The sequence below is a fragment of the Cupressus sempervirens genome, chromosome 8 (assembly GCF_028749045.1).
Source record: "Cupressus sempervirens isolate cs-2001-9-10 chromosome 8, ASM2874904v1, whole genome shotgun sequence".
Classification (NCBI taxonomy): Eukaryota; Viridiplantae; Streptophyta; class Pinopsida; order Cupressales; family Cupressaceae; genus Cupressus; species Cupressus sempervirens.
This window is the reverse complement of record NC_143125.1, coordinates 851,275,612-851,295,577: the sequence shown is the minus strand read 5'-3', so window position 1 is coordinate 851,295,577 and position 19,966 is coordinate 851,275,612. Positions and strand designations below refer to the sequence as shown.

General features: G+C 38.5%; 1 pseudogene; it reads left to right on the top strand.

The window, feature by feature from the left end:
* The first annotated feature begins 809 nt into the window (after positions 1-809).
* On the top strand, positions 810-3,408 carry LOC149545094 (uncharacterized; annotated as a pseudogene).
* The last annotated feature ends 16,558 nt before the right edge of the window (positions 3,409-19,966 follow it).

The window sequence follows — 19,966 nt, the reverse complement described above, 5'->3', positions numbered from 1 at the left end:
TTTTTTTTAAACATAGAAAATAAAATTAGATATAAGAACATTACAAATACAATTTAATATTCATTTATCTTTTTTATATAATTTATTTTTTCTTCATTAAATATATTTTATTAAATTAGATTAAGTTTATGCATCTCTTAATATTTAATAAGTTTTAAATAATTTATATTAATATAAAATAAAACATATCATTTAAATAAATAGAAATATACCTCCCACATGAGGCCCGTGGCTATACAGCCACGAAAATGCACTTCCTTTACATTACTTTTTCAAACTTTTAAAAAAAAATTCTAAGTCCTCTCCTTCGTAAGGAAGTGCATTTTCGTGGCTGTATAGACGTTGCCCCACATGAGAGGCTTATAAGTATACGTCCCACTTGAAATTAAAATAAATAATTTTTAAAAAAAAGTGTTATAAGGAATGCATTTATTTTTTAAGGTTAAACGTGTAAGAAAATTCTACTTAACTTGTACAATCTTTAATGGAGACCATATGCTTTTAACTTCTGGTCAATCCTTTTTTAATCGTTCAAGTACAGTCAATACAAGACTCGCCATTTTCTACTTGTAACAAATGCTCCTGTCACATCAACTGGTATTACCATACTTCATGACTACGAAAAATATCAACTCACACAAGTACCACAATTAATGTCTGAGAAATTTATAATCTTTTTTATGGTGAAGACTTGTATTTCACGGACTGCCTTGACTTCTCATGTTTCTACGAAAATTCTGTGTTGTGCATCTCCCTCCTCCTTTTTAATCTCTTCCCCTCTCCTCACCCTGCCAAATCACTCTCATCATCATCATGGCCCATTCATTTTCATTTCTGTTTGCTCTTGTTACCATTCCCCTGTTTCTTCTCTGTTTCTGCAGCGGATGTATTCACAGGGAGCGACAAGCCCTCCTTCAATTCAAGACAGCCCTCAATTACTCCTCTCATTTCTACCCCGTCATTACCAATCTGACATCGTGGGAGGAGGGAGTCGATTGCTGCCGCTGGGATGGCATTAACTGCAGTCACACCACCCTTCATGTACTCAGTGTTGAGATTCGCTTACTTGGCAGTGGAAGTTTCATATCGGAGAGCTTGTGCACCCTCACTTCTCTTGAAATCATACACCTCCACGACAGTGGATTTACAGGTACCATTCCTGGCTGCCTAGGCAAACTCTCTTCTCTCAAACTACTAGATTTATCTTGTAATAAGTTGATGGGGAATATTCCACTGTCCTTTGGAAACATGTCTTCTCTCATAGAATTAGATTTATCTGGTAATAATTTGAGTGGGAATATTCCACTGTCCTTTGGAAACATGTCTTCTCTCACAATATTAGATTTATCTAGTAATAGTTTGAGTGGGAATATTCCACTGTCCTTTGGAAACATGTCTTCTCTCATAGAATTAGATTTATCTGGTAATAGGTTGAGTGGGATTATTCCACTGTCCTTTGGAAACATGTCTTCTCTCACAGAGTTGGATCTTTCTCATAATCAACTCACAGGAAGCATTCCCCCTTCTCTCCTTAATCTCTCTTCTTTACAATACCTAGAGCTTTCATGGAATCAGTTGAGTGGTTGTATTCCAGGGTTCTTAGGAGATCTATCTTCACTGAGTTTCTTGGATCTTTCCGACAACCAGCTAAATGGAACTCTTCCCTCAACATTTTCAAAGTTGTCCTCCCTTACAGGACTCAATGTTCAGGGGAACACACTCAGTTTTAGGAACTCTTTGCCAGAGCTACCCTCTTCACTTGAATGGCTCTCTCTCAATCTCAATGGTGGTCAGATTATTTCAGAGGTTTTCTTTCACAACCTTAGCAAATTAGAGTATTTGAGTCTGTCCAATTGTGTATTTAATTCCAGCCCCACATGGATTCCCTTGTTTCAGTTGAATCACTTATTTCTGACATCGTGCAAGATGGATGGTCAAATTCCGTACTGGATATCTACTCAGTTCTCACTTCAATGGTTGAAATTAACTGACAACAATCTTGTTGGAGAAATTCCAAGTTAGCTATTGGATACAAGGTTTGAGTACATCAATCTCACGACAAATCATCTCCAAGGTCACCTTTTGTTAAATACTTCAGCTTGGAATGACTTGCGGGTCTTGGATGTGTCGAACAATGCGTTTTATGGACAGATGCCATCAACTTGGCCATCTGGTCTGCGCACTTTGTTGCTCAATAACAATTCAATGACGGGAAATATTCCTCCACTGCAGAGTGATTGTGCACTGGAAATATTAAATCTGGCAAATAACCATTTGAATGGAATCATCCCTCCAAGTATAGCCCATTGTTCACAGCTTCAAGTCTTGAATGTGGGGGATAATAATTTGACGGGAAGGATGCCATCCGAATTAGGTAATCTAAGTCTGTTGCAGTCACTAGTGATAAGGAATAACAAGGTCAGTGGATCATTCCCCCCCTCCATATCAAACTGTGCACAATTGATTATTTTGGATGTTGGCCAGAATTTGTTGACAGGTCAGATACCAAAGTCAATAGGAAATATTTCGGAGCTGAGAGTGCTAGCAATGAGGAGGAATAATTTTGAAGGTGGTATTCCTGATGAAATTGTGCGGCTAGAATTCCTTCAAATTTTGGACCTGTCCTCAAATCAGCTATCAGGGTTTATGCCACATGGCATTTTCAATTTAAAAGCAATGATGGTAGAACCACACCAAGAATTTAGCTTGATTCCAATTGGTCCAAATATCGTTTCAATTGATTCAGACGTGTATGCCTCATACATGTATAAGAATGGATTGAAAATGGATTCTAAAGGCAGAGATGAGGACTATGCATATATCTTTTCCAATATGGCATCCATTGATCTCTCAAACAATCAATTGAATGGGAATATTCCTTTTGCTTTGGGAAATTTGAAGGGCTTGACGGCCCTCAATCTTTCTATGAACAATCTTAATGGTATGATTCCAAATACTATTGTACAATTGAGCTGGTTGGAATCATTAGACTTTTCAAGAAATAACTTTTCAGGACCTATTCCAAATCTTGGATCTTTGAGTTATTTGGGAGCTCTCAACTTGTCCAACAACAATCTTTCAGGTAGTATACCACAAGGAGGGCACATGGCAACATTCACTAATTTTTCATATTTAAATAATCCAAATTTATGGGGATGCCCACTTGCAAAGAAATGTCAGTGGCCAGAATTTGTTCCAAGTCCTCCTATTTCTACTTTTATTAATCAAGGAAATGAGAGCAAAGAAAGCGTGTGGTATTGGATTGGAGTTGGGCTGTCCTACGGAGCAGGTTTTGCAGCAGTGGCTTTACTTATTGTATTGAAAAGGAAATGGGGACATACGTACTTCAAGGGAGTTGACTGGGTCTTGAAATTTGTTTTCCCTCAACTTCACAATTTGACAATATGAAAGTTCATATTTTTATTGATGTTAATCAATACAAATGTATTGTATTTTTTTTTAAGGTATTCAAATGATTATTCTAAAATATATATTTTTATATATCTATTTGTTTTCTTGTTTTGTAGATTTTAGAACTATTGTAAGAACTAAATCCAAGATAATTTTTTGATTTGACTAAAATAGTTTACAACGTGGCGTCAAGGCTATGCTTTTATAGTTGACGATGGTTTGTAATGGGAGTGCATGAAATCAATACAAATTTCTTACTATTGTCACTTTTCTCCTTCTTATGATTGATGTATATTATGTTTGTTGTAGAAAAATGGAGATCATTATAATATACTTTTATAATTTTTGAATTAGATTGTGTGAATCTTTTTAATATCAATATTTCAAATCACACTCTATGATCCATCACATAATATAAAAGAATTACTAAAGAAAGAAGGCAACTCCCAGTGACTACTAGTAGAAGCAATTTAGATTTTCTTTGAATTGAAGAAGATTATTTAATTACAATTTTAAATAATTAGTTACATTTGTATAGATTCTCGAGTTTGTTCAAAAAATATAGCAACACGAAAATTGTCAAATGATGAAGATTGAGTGAGTGATTGTAAGGCATGTCTATAATATTTATGATTTTTATGGGTCTCTACTACAATTTCCATGGGTCGTTGGCCTTCTACCCATGTCTCCAATAAAGAAACAGTAACATATTTGATATTTCCACAATTTACAATATTTTCTTGAATCAAGACAAACGAAAAAATTGAATTTGAAATCTACGGGTATATATGGTAGTCAAAATTTGTACAATTAATCAGCAATAGTGTGACCTAAATAAATAAATAACTATACAGGTAATGTAATCTGTTATGGTGATTGGTTTTTTTCCTAGACTTACTTGATTTCGCATATAATTCTATGCTAGCATGTCAAAATTGTTAGTTTCCTCACATTTTTGAAAATTCTATGTTAGCACATCAAAATTATTGGTTTCCTCACATATTTTTACCCCTGCTCAGCTGATGGTCCTTTATAATCACTTACACTAATGGCTCCTAAATCCTTCAAACCCTAATGGCTCCATTTCCTTAGTATGTTGCACCTTTACAATGTTCCAACAATTTATGTTCTAATTCTTTAGCACTTTCAGATTTTTAACTAAAAGAGGGGTAAAATTTTTATTGAATACCAAAGAGAGTAGAACAATACAAGAAACAAAGAGAACTACAAAGCTTTATACTGGTCCACGAGTTGATCCAGCATTTGAGATAAATCAAGGGGAAGCATCGTATGATCAATAATGTTCCAATCTGGTCCATGCTCAGAGGCTCATTTAGCCAAACAATTAGCCACACCGTTCCACTCACGAGGGATATGCATAAAAGACATAGAATCTAGAGAAGTGCATAACTAAATGATCTACTGAATAACCAGAGCCAAATGCCAATCCACATGCACAAGGTTCTGACTATTCAATAAATTCACAACCACTTGCGAATCAATCTCACAAATAATTCTTTTCCAACCATATTGACAGCATTGTTCCACTGCAACCAGGATAGCCAAGGCTTCCATGAGGTTATTAGTATGGTGGCCCTTGTATATAGAAAATAGAGACTGAATATCACTAGAACTATAACGTCCAACTCCCCCAATACCAACTGGACTAGGATTTCCCTGAGAAGAGCCATCAATGTTGATCTTAAGAATGCCTACCTCAGGAACAAACCAATGCCCCTCATGGTTAACACACTGAGAGTGTTTCCTAACTCTATTCCCAAAGCGGTTGTGGGGGACCGAGGGAGAGCTACCCTAAAGAGGAAAGGAAAGGCATGAGTAAATACCAACATCTCTAGGACCCAAACCTCCACCAATGTCACAGTTAGCTAGGAGTATTTCATGAAGAGAATTAACAAATTTCTCCCACAAGTGCCTGATCTCGAGCTACACATCATGAAAGATCCTCCTATTCCTCTCAAGCCAAACATTCCATAAAATAAAGGAAGAGCTAATAGTCCAAGCAACCTAAAGAAAAGAAGTCTTGGAAGGGGGATGGCCCAAATGGTCCCAGAATTCAGACAGAGAGGAAACATGCTAGCATGTGCATCCCCACACATTCCACCAGAAGTGCCAAATCTGTTTGGCAAATGGGCACTGGAAAAAAAGGTGAGAAACCATCTCTTCACTTTTGTGGCATAAAACACAGATGGAAGGCCCTTGGAAGCCTCGCTTGCAGAGATTCTCCTAAGTAAGACAACGATTGTAAACTAGAATCCAGAGGAAAAAGTTACACTTAGGCCATGAAAAACTATTCCAAACTTTCTTCCACCAAGAGACCTCCACCTCACCAAAAAGTTGCTTCGTCAGTGAAAGGTACCCTGAAGAAACATAATACTTACCCAAAGAAGCACCTCTCCAAGCCAAAACAATAGGGTCCTGCAGAGAGTTGCACTCCCTAGAAGACAATCTCTGAGATCTAGTTCCAACCGATCTCCCAAAGACCCACCCAGTGGCCAATCCGAAAAATTCTTCCATTTGTAACCCACACCAAGGCCCAGATTATAAGCCTCCTTATGATAAGCCACCTTATTCCATCCAACAAAAAGGAAAATATCACAAAGAGACTGCAAGTGTGGACGAGAGGATAAGAGAGGAGGATGCTCATTCCAAGAATCAATCCAAAATAGAGCCTTAGTGCCTCTATTATAGATCCAAAATAAACTTCTCTTCATCAGGTGAGCACCAATCTTAAGGGTATTCCACACCATAGAACCTCTTCCCTCAAGAGAAAACTTGGAAATATCTAAAGGTTCAACACCAGGTAAATACTTGTGTGACAAGATATGGGCCCAAAGCTGAGACTGACTAGAACACCAGCACCAATAGAGCTTAGCAACAAGAGCTTGACTGCATAAGATAGAAGAACGAAGGCCAAGGCCTCCTTCCTTTTTTGGCTTGCAAACAGTATCCCAATCGATGAGGCTCCATTTGGTATTTTGCAAATTGCAACTCCAAAGAAATTGGTGAGAGAGAGCATCAAATTCCTTAAGAAAATACATTGGGGGAGCCAGAACCATGCTTTTGTATATGGGAAGGGCCTGAATGACTGATTGAAGGAGTGTCACCCTGCCAGCAGTAGAGAGCCACCTATGAGTCCAATGATTGACGTTTTGTCAAAGTTTTTCAAGCAAGCTTTGCTAGAAAAGCATATGCTGGATACCCACCACAATAGGGACCCCCAAGTAAGTCAGAGGGAGAGACTTAATCTGAAATCTTAGGATATTAGCAATCCTCTACTAGATAGGCTCATGAGTGTTGAAGAAAAAAATAGAGGACTTGTGGTTATTAATTTTCTGCCTAGAGGCAGCCAAATAAGTATCTAAGGTGAGCTGAAAGGCTTTAGCTCCCCAAATCTGAGCCCTCCCAGCAAGGACCGTATCATCAACAAACTAGAGGTGGGAAAGAGTGGAAAAACCATTTCCCCATTGCCATCCTTGAATTAGATTTTGGGAAACATGAAACTTGATAAGTCTGCCAACTCCCTTAGCCATAATGATAAACAAATAAGAAGAGAGGGGATCTTCCTGGTGAAGACCTCTAAAGGCCCCAAAAAGCTTCGCCGGTTCACCATTGAGAAGGACCGAGAAGGAAGGAGTAGTAACACAGGTAAGAACCCATCTAACCCATTCCTAACAGAAGCCAAAAGCCAGAAGAACTTTCTAGAAGAAATCCCAATTGACTTTGTCATAAGCCTTAGCCATATCAAGCTTAATAAACACGACCCATTCCCTTGAAGTAGACATAGAGTGAATAGCTTCGGAAGCAATTTCTATTCTAAATTTTTAGTGTTTTCAATTTTTTAGAATTTGATATACACTTTTAGTTTTTAAGAATTCCATATACACCCTAAATTATCCTACCATCAACTTGTCAATTTTATTAGTTCCTGCCTTATATAAGGTAGGGAATTTTCATTGTACAAAAACAATTCTTCCAAACTAAGGTTTGAAACCATGTATTTTTAAATGCATTCACGCTCTTCAAATTTTTTATTTTTTATTGGCCCATGGCCAATTTCCTAAGGAAAATATATTTTTGGAAATTGAAAAAAAAGAAAAAATTTAGCGATAAGAATTAATAAATGCATTCTATCTAGAAATTACTATTGTCATCTCTCCAATATTGTTGACCACTCGTCTTCCCCTGAGTTGAAAAGTTACTCACTGACATGGAAACAAAATAAGGCCTTGTCATTTCCTCCATGGCTCAAGGACTCTGCAGAGATCATTTTTTATGTTCAGTACCGATTTGAAATTCATTAATACTTACTAAGACAGTCATGGAATCAACATTTACCTTTCTTTAAAAGCAAAAATTTGAACAATTTGTAAATGTTTAGAAATTATAATGTGGCATATATATTAAAATTAAAATTCTTTAAAGTTTTAAATTAATTGATTTTAGAAATTATAACGTGGCATACATATTAAATGCAAAAATTTGAACAATTTGTAAATTTTTAGTTTTAAGACGATTTACATTGTTTACAATATGCAAATATGCAAGTTATAATTTATAGGTTGTCCTTTTATATTTGACTTTTAAATAATGTAAAGTTTTATAGAGATGCAACTTATTGTGGATTTCATTGTGTGTTATATTTTAGTGATCATTTTCTAAATGAATGCAAAAAAATTATACAAATATAATCATAGGTCTATCAAACAAAAAGACTTGGGGGGGTATATTTAATATGCACAACGTATATATCATGGCTTTTTTTTTATATAGTTTTAGAGTGACTATTATTCCTCGATGAGTTGCAAATACCATTATTTATCTATATAGGATGTGATTTATGTTCTCAACTCCCTAGTCTAGCTTCAATTAGGTATACATTTCTCAACTTCATCCCTGCTTCCACTCTCAAAAGGCAGGGACTCCAGCTTAGCAAGAGCTCTAGTTTATAAGATTTAGGGTTTGTTTGGTTGCTAGAATATGATTTAAGAATTGGAATTTAAAATCCTTGGTTTGGGATTCTGGAACTTGAAATCGAGATTATGGTTTTTTGAGACTATTTGGTTCAAACCCAAAAAGATTTTATATTTGGAATTTTTTATTCCAACCTTGTTTTGTTGAAAATAGGAATATATGGCTCAACAAATGAATATAAAAATTACAATGAGAAAGATGATTTGTATCTCCAATTTGTAGTTCAAGGACCTATTCATGGTTCTTCCAACTCCATACATGTCAAAAATGACGATGTTCATTGCAAAATAAAAATTCAAGAAAAAGTTAAAAGAAAGATAAAAGAAATTACATGTGTGTAGTGCTAGTTATTTTATTTAATCCAAACATATGAGCAGGTGCAACAATAACAAAAAAAATTCCCCTAATTTTTAAAAATTTAACTTCAAAAATATGCAAAAAAATAAGTGCCCTCAAATTGGCATCTAGATGTCAAACCCAATTAAATTTCACTTTAGTTGAAATCCTCATTTTCAAAAAATGGGAATTAAAACAAGAATTCCAAATAACAAGTATTTTGAGGGGAGATGGAATACTTGTTGGTCTCAGATTGGTTTTGACAATTGAGTGTCAACACACTTAAGAAAATTCTAAGGTTGATGCCAAGTATAATATAGATGCCGAGCTAGAAATTCAACAGGTGTCGAGTGAACGGAGTTACTATAAGGAGTCGAGCAAGACAAAAATCCTATATGTGCCAAGCATCAATAGATAGTAAGTGTCGAGTAACATAGAATCAACATATGAGTTTGTAACTTCACAAACTCAGATGAAAACCATTTTTGGAGCCGACACAAGATGAATCTCAAAGGATTGAGAGATAAGATCGAATCTTTTTGATTCCCTATGAAATCTGCATGCAACCAATAGGAAAAGTGTAATGATTTGAGAAGGAAAAGATGGGTGAATATTGATCATCAATTCATACCTAACCCTAAGCCTCGAAAGCCTTTATAAGGAGGTCAAGACCCCATAACTCGTGTGTGCATGTGCAAGAAAGTGAGAAAGCATGATATTAGAATGCAGGGAGAGAATGCTAGAGAAGTTTGAAGGGGTGTAAAGACTTAGAAGAAGAGAAACACTGCAGAATCAAGTTGATTAGAACATAGCATCAATACTATGAATAGATGTTTATCAGATCAGGAAGGATCATATCAGATTGAGCATAACAAGGGTCTGGAATCAACAATAGAAGATTGTAAGTCATCAGATCAAGACATTCTACTATACTTTCTAACCATTGTATTAGGAGAATGAAAATCCTATGTGAATAGGTTGGATTAACAACTATATTGTAAGATCCTTAACAGGGTTGTAAATCCTTTTACAGGGTGACATTCTAAGTGATTGTTTGTAAATCCATTAGATAGGTCACTTTTAATAGTGTGTAAAGCCTTTAACAGGTTAGGCCTTTCACAGGGTAGATCATTGATGATGGCCAAACTTTGTAACCTTGACAAGTTACATATTGCTATAGTGATAAGTTGTGGGTGTCATCCCCACCCCAGTTTTACCTTCTCATTTTGGAGGGTTTCTGGGTGATCAAATCTTGTGTTATCTATTTTCATGCATGTCTTTACTTTCATGTTGATTAGATGAGTTAGATGCATGTGATTGATTTCAGTTAAATGGTTTTAGAGGTTAAAGTTTGTTACTTCTAATTCACCCCCCCTCTCAGAAGTAAATCTTCCCAGTTGTAAATTCCAACAATTGGTATTAGGGTACAAAGTTCTCACAAGGAGAAGCCTTATAGCTTGGAGAAAGGATCTTGAAATGGAAGTCTAAAAACTTGGGAAGATCATAGAGAACCAAGAAATTGAGATACATCTCATTTTAAACTCTCTGGAAGAAGCCAGGGAAGAATTGAGAAAATCCTTAAAGAGAATAAGAGAGATTGCTATAGCTAAGAATGATACAAAATACAAGAAGATTGACACCTCAAAAGTATTTGCAAATGGAGATTCCAAAGAGTTTGATGTAGCAATAGCAGATATATGGAGAAGAATAGAGCTCAAGTAGAAGAAATCAGAACTCTGGAGATTGAACAAGAATCACAAGCCATGATGCTTTATGAAGTGACTAAACAAAAGAAAAGAGCCATTGAATATAAAGCTATGATAGAAGATGACAAGAGAAATCTTACCAATAGATTGGAGGAAAAGACAATTGAGTTTGAAATAATTTCCAACATACAGCTAGACACCCTAAGCCAGATGATGAATGCACATCATGAGTTGAATGTCAAGGACATTGAGATCTCTACACTAAAGATGCAAAATGAACAACTACAAAATGACTTGAGAAGAGAAAAGGAAATTTTAGAAAGCTTAAACAAACCTAATGAAGCCATCAAGTACTTTGAACAGCTTCTGAAATCACCAAGGTCCAACAATGACACTTAAGGACTGGGATACACTAGCACTGAAGAAGGAGAGTCATCCAAGACTGCAAAAGAAAGAAATAACAAAGGTAAGAACAAAAAACCCACTTGTCATTTTTGTGGTAAGAAGGGACATACCTCTAATTTGTGTAGGAGCAAGAATGCCAATCAACATGAAAAACTTAAAAAAATAGGTCATTGTCACAAGTGCAATAGACAGGGACATTAGGCACTTGACTGCAAGACTAGAACTATCAGGACACCAAGATTTAAAGTTCACTGCTACAATTGCAAGAAGTATGGACATAGAGCTTTTGAATGCAGATCAAAGCCTATGTGGACATCAAATCAACTATCAAAGACAAAAAGTCGTGGACATCACTATAATTGGGACTACAATACTAGGCATAGCTGTCACTACTGTCAAGAGTATGGACACATTCCTAAAAATTGCATAAGAACCCATTTCAGTGGAAACTACAGTAGATGGTTGAGCCAAACTACATGCTTCAGTTGTTTGAAGATTGGGCATATCAGCTGGAATTTCCCAACAAGGTCAAAGGCATCCAATTCAGAGTTCAACAAAGGAAAAGACAAAGTTGATGTTGAACACATTAGTAGAGAGATGAATAAAACATGGAAGAAGAAAGATGAAAGTAGCACATCCAATGAAGAGATCACTTCATCTGAAAGGTCAAGTGATCTCACTTCATCCAACTAAGAAAAAGAAGGTATGTGGGACTGATTTACAAAGCTATTTCATACATTAGTTCCAAAACAAGTAAGTACTGAAAATGATAGATTAGCATGAATAGAGATGCAAAGTTAAAATTTCAAGTTTTCACAAGTGTATCCAAGTTGGTAGTGGATGCTAAGTGAAAGAAAGTTTCAGTTAAAGCCAAGTAAGGGAAACTCTAGTGTATACTAATTGATTGAAAATCAACAGAAGCTGAGTGATGAAGAAAAGCTTAAGAAGCCGAGTGAACAATTGTAAACACACTAAGCATTAAATGCTAGGTATTGAAGGGTATATGTTTTCATTTTGAATCATTTTTCACCATTGTGAGCAAAGAGAAAAGATGAGAAGAGTGCAAAATGATTTCAAAGTAGAATTTGAAGCATTTGAGGAGATTTCATCACAAATTTAGCTTCATTTTGATGATTCAAAGTATTTATACTAAGTGTCGAGCTACGCTATTTCACAATTTCTTTGTGTTGAAACCCTAGATTGCACAAATGGCCTCTAGTTCTAGGAAACCTTGCGAGAATGAACCATTTGAAGTTCAATTAGTGTCGAATGAAGTAAAACAACCTAATTTTTGACCTATCCCTGAAGTTGCCTACAAAAATGACCTAGTCAGTGCCCTATCTATTATTCCTCCTAAGGTAGTAATGGTACAAGACATTAGGAGATGCTATAATTTCAAGATAGGTGCTATTGGAAATATGGAGGTAAGGGAAGTGTATGATAGATTGTGTGAAAATGGAGTCTTGAAGGAAGAATATCAAATCACCGAGAGGAAGGTCTTATCCCATGCCCTAGAATTCCCTATGTCTTTAAGATCGAATGGATTAGAATTGTGTTGAGTAGGATTCATGATGGTAGTATGTGGTTAGAAGATGGCCCAATCAAAATAACAAAAAGGATTGTTCATAGAGTAACAGGGTATCCAACCCTAGATCAACACAAGACCCTAAGAAGTGACTCCAAAGAAGTTATTGAGAAGAATATAGGAATCAAATGGAACAAGAGAGGCATGAACATAGATACCATTAAAGATCCTCTTGTTGATTTTGTTGTCAGAGTTATATCTCACAATTTTTATCAATCTAGTAGACTCAATAGTGTTCCATGTATTGCAGTAGATGTTGGCTACAAACTTGTTAAAAAGGATTGTACTTATGATCTTGCAGAACTGCAACTACAACAAATTAATGAAAATTTGGGAGCTATAAGAAGAACAAAGGGAGCCCAATGAAAATTTGGTGCAATTTAGATTTGCATATTTTTCTATGCATAGAATGAATTTCCATCTTTTGGAAAAGTTAACTGGAAAACAAATAGGTTCATAGTAGCCTAGGTAAATGAATACATTGAACAAATGGGGGCAAATTTTGAGGCATTAATGACTAACTATTTTGAAGATTTCAAGAAGTCTATGAAATAGAGACTGAGGATACCTGGACACATCTCAAAAATGTGAAATATCTATGTGCTACCCCTAGAAATGATTGAAAACTAATCTAAAATCTAAAATCTAATTTTTTTTTTTTAAAGTGTGTAGAATGGCGTCTAGTTTTAGTTGTTGAGAAATTTGATGAACGAACTAAAATCTACAACCCAATTAGTACATGTTGGTTTTTGATAAAAATGGACATACATTCAAAAGAAAATATAGTTGAAAGGCTTGAAATAGTTCAAATAAAAAATAAATTATATGGTTATATAGCTAACACAGAGACCTGCGACCTGCAATGTCATGTAACCTAATTTTAATAATGCTCAACCACGAGGAAACTTGAAGGAGAGTACATAAGAAAAATCAATCATTTTTTGTATGTTTGCAATAAAATACGTCTCAGATTAGTTTAGAGACTCCAAACCTTTGGGTTGGATCCCCAAGGCAAAACTAAGCGTTAGGCTTGGTAGAATGCAAAGCTTTGAACAGCATGTGTGCACTATACTGCACACGCACTATTTAAAGCTTTTATTTAAATTTGGGTCTTAATAGCACATATGCACTTTAGTGTGCACGCACTATTAAGACCTAAATTTCAATAGAGAGAGAAGGAGAGAGGCAGAGAATGTAGAGAATGAGAGAGATTAGAAGATTGGAAGAGAGTAGGAGGTAGGATAGGGAGGGGGGGGGGGGGGGGGAGAGAGAGAGAGAGAGAGAGAGAGAGAGAGAGAGAGAGGATCAGAGAAGGTGGGATAGGGAGAGAGGGATGGATAGAGAGAAAGAGAGAGTAGGGGATGGGAGAGAAAGAGAGATAGAGAGAGTAGGGGATGGGGGGGGGAGAGAGAGAGAGAGAGTGGGGGTGGTAGAGAGAGCAGGGGATGGGAGGGAGGGAGAGTAGGGGATGGGAGAGAGAGAGTAGAGAGGGAGAGAGAGAGAGAGAGAGAGAGAGAGAGAGAGAGAGAGAGTAGAGGGTGGGAGAGAGAGAGTAGGGGATGGGGGAGAGAGAGAGAGAGAGAGAGAGAGAGAGAGAGAGAGAGAGAGAGAGAGAGAGAGAGAGAGAGAGAATAGGAAATGGGAGAGGGAGTGGAAGTGGGAGAGCAAGAGAGAGAGGGGTGAGAGAGAGAGAGTAGGCAATGGGAGAGGGAGAGTGAGAGAGAGTAGGAGGTGGGAGAGAGAGAGAGAGAGAGAGAGAGAGAGTAGGGGATGGGAGAGAGAGTAGGGGGTGGGAGAATGAGAGAGAGAGTAGAGGATAGGGGAGAGAGTGAGAGAGAGTAGGTGGTGGGAGAGGGAGTGGGAGAGTGAGAGTGAGAGGAGAGGGGGGATGGGAGTGTGTGTGTATGTGAGAGAGAGAGAAAGTAGGGGATGGGAGAGGGGAGAGAGAGAGCAAGAGAGAGTAGGGGATGGGAGAGAGGAAGTGTGAGAGAGAGTAGGGGGTGGCAGAGAGAGAGAGTGAGAGAGCATGGGATGGGAAAGAGAGAGTAGAGAGGGAGAGAGAGAGTAGGTGATGGGAGATGTAGTGAGAGATGGAGAGTGAGAGAGAGGGGGGGGATGGGAGTGTGTGTGTGAGAGAGAGAGAGAGAATTGGATGGGAGAGGGAAGAGAGGGGGGATGGGATTGTGTGTGTGTGTGTGAAAGAGAGAAAGGGATGGAAGAGGGGAGAGAGAGAGATTAGCTTGAGAGAGAGAGTAGGGGATGGGAGAGAGAGTGAGAGAGAGAGAGAGAGTAGGTAGTGGGAGAGATGGTGGGAGAGGGAGAGAGAGAGAGAGAGAGAGAGAGAGAGAGAGAGGGGATGGGATTGTGTGCAAGAGAGAGAGTAGGGGATGGGAGAGAGAGAGAGTGAGAGAGAGAGTAGGCAGTGGGAGAGAGAGAGTGGGAGAGGGGGAGAGAGAGAGAGAGAGAGAGAGAGGGGATGGGATTGTGTGCAAGAGAGAGAGTAGGGGATGGGAGAGAGTGTGAGAGTGTGAGAGAGAGTAGAGAGTGGCAGAGAGAGAGTATGGAATGGGAGAGAGAGAGTGAGAGTAGGGGATGCGAGAGACAGAGAGAGAGAGTAGAGAGGGAGAGAGAGAGAGAGAGTAGGCAGTGGGAGAGGGAGTGGGAGAGGGAGAGTGAGAGAGAGAGAGAGTAGGAGATGGGGGAGAGAGAGTGAGAGAGAAAGTAGGCGGTGGGAGAGGGACAGCGAGAGAGAGAGAGAGAGTAGGGGATGGGAGAGAGAAAGTACGTAGTGGGAGAGGGAGTGGGAGAGGGAGATAGATAAAGAGAGAGTAGCCTAAGAGAGAGAGAGAGAGTAGGGGATGGGAGAGGAGAGAGAGAAAGAGAGAGAGAGTAGGGGATGGGAAAGGAGAGAGAGTGAGAGGGAGAGTAGGGGATGGTATAGGAGAGAGAGAAGAGAGAGAGTGAGAGAGATTAGGAGATGGGAGAGGTCTAGACAATGAGAGAGAGAGTAGGTCGTGGAAGAGGGAGTGGGAGAGGGTGAGAGAGAGAGTAGGAGATATAGTGTGAGAGAGAGTAGGCAATGGGAGAGGGAGTGGGAGGGAGAGAGAGAGAGAGAGAGAGTAGGGGATGGGGAGAGAGAGAGAGTAGGGGATGGGAGAGAGTGAGAGAGAGAGAGAGAGTAGGAAGTGGGAGAGGGAGTGGGAGAGGGAGAGAGAGAGAGAGAGGGATGCGAGTGTGTGTGAGAGAGAGAGAGAGAAGGGGATGGGAGAGGAGAGAGAGGGGAGGATGGGAGTGTATGTGTGTGTGAAAGAGAGATAATAGGGGATAGGAGAGGGGAGAGAGAGTAGGGGATGGGGGAGAGAGAGAGAGAGAGAGAGAGTAGGGGATGGGAGAGAGAGTGTGTGAGAAAGAGAGTAGGTGGTGGGAGAGGGAGTGGGAGAGGGAGAGAGAGATAGGAGGATGGGAGTGTGTAAGAGAGAGAGAGAGAGAGAGAGAGAGAGAGAGAGAGAGTAGGGGATGGGAGAGAGTGTGAGAGTGTGAGAGAAAGTAGGGGGTGGTAGAGAGAGAGTACAAGATGGGAGAGAGAGAGTGAGTAGAGGATGTGTTACCATTTTTTACACCTCACCAATATTCAAATTTCAAATTTTTGCCCACCAACGGCTAGTTCCCAGAGTTAATGTTATTTTAATGCCTAAGAAACATCGAAACAATTAAAAAATAAAACTTGTGTTATGTTTCGCCGGCTTGCAAGTTCCTCATCGTTGGATCTTCTTAGATCAACAACCCTTGTTACGTCGCCAAGGAAAGCTGTTTGAAAGATATGTATCGCGACATAGTGAGTGATTTCTACATGGATCGACGGGCCCAATCTAGTAGTAGTGGTTCGATCTATTTCTCTGGCGCCAAGTTTGGACATCATCACTAGCACTCTCTACCTTGCTATTGGAAAACTCAACAATCTCACCATTAGCGAAGTAGCGAGGCATCGTAAAATCAACCACTGGTGGGACCGCATGCGACATGGAAAGGTAACAGTACACAGGAGAGATCATGAGCATCAGATCAATGCAAAATCAATGGCCATCATCTTCTCACCATGAAGAGTTGCAAGTTGTTTATGTCTAGAAACTTAGCAAGAACGGGGCCCACCACTTTTCAGAAGGCTTCGTGCAGCTTCCCCACCTTTGATTTGATCTCAAATCAACGGCCATTATCTACTCACTATGGAAAGTTGCAAGTCATTTATTCATAGCGACTTAGCGAGTATGGGACCCACCAATCTTCAAGATGTTGGATGTAGTTTCTTCGCCCTTGGATTGACCTCAGATCAAAGGCTCTCGTTAGCTCACCAAGAGAAGATGCTTAGAGTTTAGCTATAGTGAGTTAGTGATTCGCTGCCACGTGTCTTGTGGAGCCAGAACCAATGATGTGTCATGAATGAATGTACAAGTGAGTGTACACATCGGCAATTGGTTGATTTCTCATTGGCTAGGGCGATGACAGTGCAAATGTGGGCTAGTCTCTTCAATGCATCTTGACTACCATCAGATGGTGGCAGATCTATGGTCCTCGTTAACTCACCATGGGAAGATGCACGTCGTTTAGCTATAGCGAGTTAATGACCTGGTGACACGTGGATGGTGGGTCCTAGTTCTAAGCTGCAAAGCATAGGGTGGATTTTATATATCTTCAGGACCGTCGAATGATGGAAAATCGACGATACTCGTTACGTCACTATGGAAAGATGCTCAGAAGATATGTATGGCAAGGTAGTGAGCAAGGGACCCACCATTATTCTCATTAGGTTGTATCAAATGTCATCCACAGGATCAAAGGTAGATCTACGGCCGTCATTAACTCGCCATGGAAAGGAGCTCGAAGGTTATGTATAGTGAGTTGGAAATTTAGCGACACGTTTCCTCGTGGGCCCAGGAAGGTAATGCTAAGGGTTAACAGTTAAGGGCTGGCTGTTCTGTTACAAGTTGTCATCGTTAAGTTTTAATAGGTTGGCATGGTTAGTTAGAGAAAGACGTGGTCAACTCGGGAAGACTCTGCTAGGTGGAAAAATGAAATAAATTGGTTGGTCCACATGGCTCATCTCGGTGCCAAGGTTATTTTGACCTACTGATCATGCTGATTCACGAACTAGGAACAGGAGGAGATTAGATTTTGTTGCACGATTTGATCTTTGTGATCAATCCCAACCACCAGAAGTGAATGCAAAATGCAGGAGAGCACTCCACCGCCTTCAGTGATCTGTCTACTTGGTTAGAGCACAGTAATGGTGTCATTTATATATTCTCAAGGCATTATTTGACAGACAAAGATCAGATTTTCTTCAGATCCGCATGATTGTTCCCTGCAGGACTTGATGGCGGTGGTTGCAGGATAGTTTTGGAGGGAAAATCTCAGTTATGCCTACACTATAAAGGCAAGTTTTGTAGATTTTGCTAAGGTCGATCATTCTTTTTTATTCTTTGTTGTTGCTCTGCAACTCCAGTGTAAATTATTCTGTGCCTCTGAACTGTATGATTCTCTACCTTATCTCCTTCAGCCATTGGTGTGAAAGTGCAAGAATCCTTGCCTCTCATTGATGCTTTGTGGAAAGTAGTAATCTGCATGACTGTATCTCTTTTAGCCTGTGAATGATATATAAGTGAATATTCTCTTCCTTGTGTCATTCATTCAACTTTTTCTGATCTACATGTAGTTATTAGATTAAAACAAGTCTGAATGTGTAATATCCTTAGTTTCATTTTGGTTCAATAGTGCATATATGGGTAGAGTTTGGTCTGAACACGCTATTTTGGTGCATCACCTCTTTAGATTATATTAGGTAGATTTTCTTTCATGCTCTCCTTCTCCCTTTTCCCCTCCAAGAGTAGTTAGGTGCATCCTAATAGTAAGAGGAAGTCGGCCTTCTCTGGAGACTCAACCTCACAGTTCAAGTCCCACAACTTGGAGGTTAAAAAGGAAAGATTTCAAGATCGATATCGAGAAGATAGTACTGGCTTCAGTGTTTAAGCCTTCAAGAGGCTCATTCTTCAAAGTACTTGGTGACTCTGAGCTTCAATACATATCTAATTCCAAGCCAAAGTTGTAGTGATTCATGCCTAAAGCTAAAACAAAGGCATCTTCTAGAGGTAACTTTCATTATCAAGAACTCTCACTTTCAAATCCTAGAAGAAAGAAGACTAGAATATCTCTATCACTAGTTAGAAGTGTAGTAGTAAAAAATACCCCTACAAGATCTATCTCTACTCCTCCTATTGTTAGATCTCAGCCTAGATTGCCATCAATACATATCAATAGATCACTTGTCTATATGGTGTTGCCTAGAGCTCATACTTTTGCCACCTTTAATGGTGGGAGCCCTCTCTTATTAGCCCAAAGACATGACATACCAGTAGCTACCCTCAAAAGTATACCAGAGTTTACTGGTGAAACCTCTATTTCTCCCTCAGAACATATTCAAGAGGTTGCAAATGTCTGCAATATTCATGGTGTTACAGAGGATGATGTTGCAGTTAGGCTCTTAGCCTCATCCTTGAAAGGAAAAGCACTACAATGGTATAAAGGTTTAGCTCATGGTTCTATAATAGATTGGGATGGATTAGGAGCAGGATTGTGCAAACATTTTGAGGATAAAAGTGACTATATGTCACTTTTAAAATAGTTGACTACTATAAAAAGAGCCCCCCATGAATGTATGATCGATTTTAACTATAGATTTCAAAAGAAATGGGATAGAATACCTACTTCAGTGAAGCCTACCCCTAGTAATGCCCTCTTGCATTATCGTAGAGCTTTTAATTGTGATATTACCACCACAATCCAAACTATGGGAGGAGATACCTTACCTTGTCAAAGAAAAGTTAATTGTATGTGGAGATTATTCTTTGAAGAATTAAATATTACAGGTCAATGCCAATTATTTGTTGAAATGATGAGGAATTTGAAATTTAGGCCTATCATGAAGATTATTGGGCTAAGAATGATGGACGATTCAAATGAAAAAAGTATTATAAAGAATCTAATGAGTGCTTATGACAAAGTGGGTTCTAAATCATGCACCAAAGATAGTAATATCACAAGACAAGTACTTACATCAACAATAGTAAGTGCCCAAATGAAGAAAGTTCAACTCACAAGAAAGACAAGCAAAACATTGAAAATTGGTAGAGGTACTCTAAGGAGAGCCATGCCAAGGCGTGAGAGATTGAAAGATCTAACAAAAAATGAGTTATGAACATTTAGTGGTAGACTACTGCAAAAGGATAAAAAAATTAGTGAAGCTTTAAAATTATTGATCAAAAAATTTTGGACAAATAACACGCGTGTTTCCCTTAATCAAAGAGATGTTGTAACGAGGATTGGTAGCCAAAATCACAACCCACATGTGAAATATTTTTTGGACTCAACTCAGACACAATTTTTTGCAAAATTTATTGGTATATATCCTCAAATTCGAATAAGTCAAAGATTTTTTGAGATGGGTAAATTTTTTTATGTGAAGATAAACCACACATGC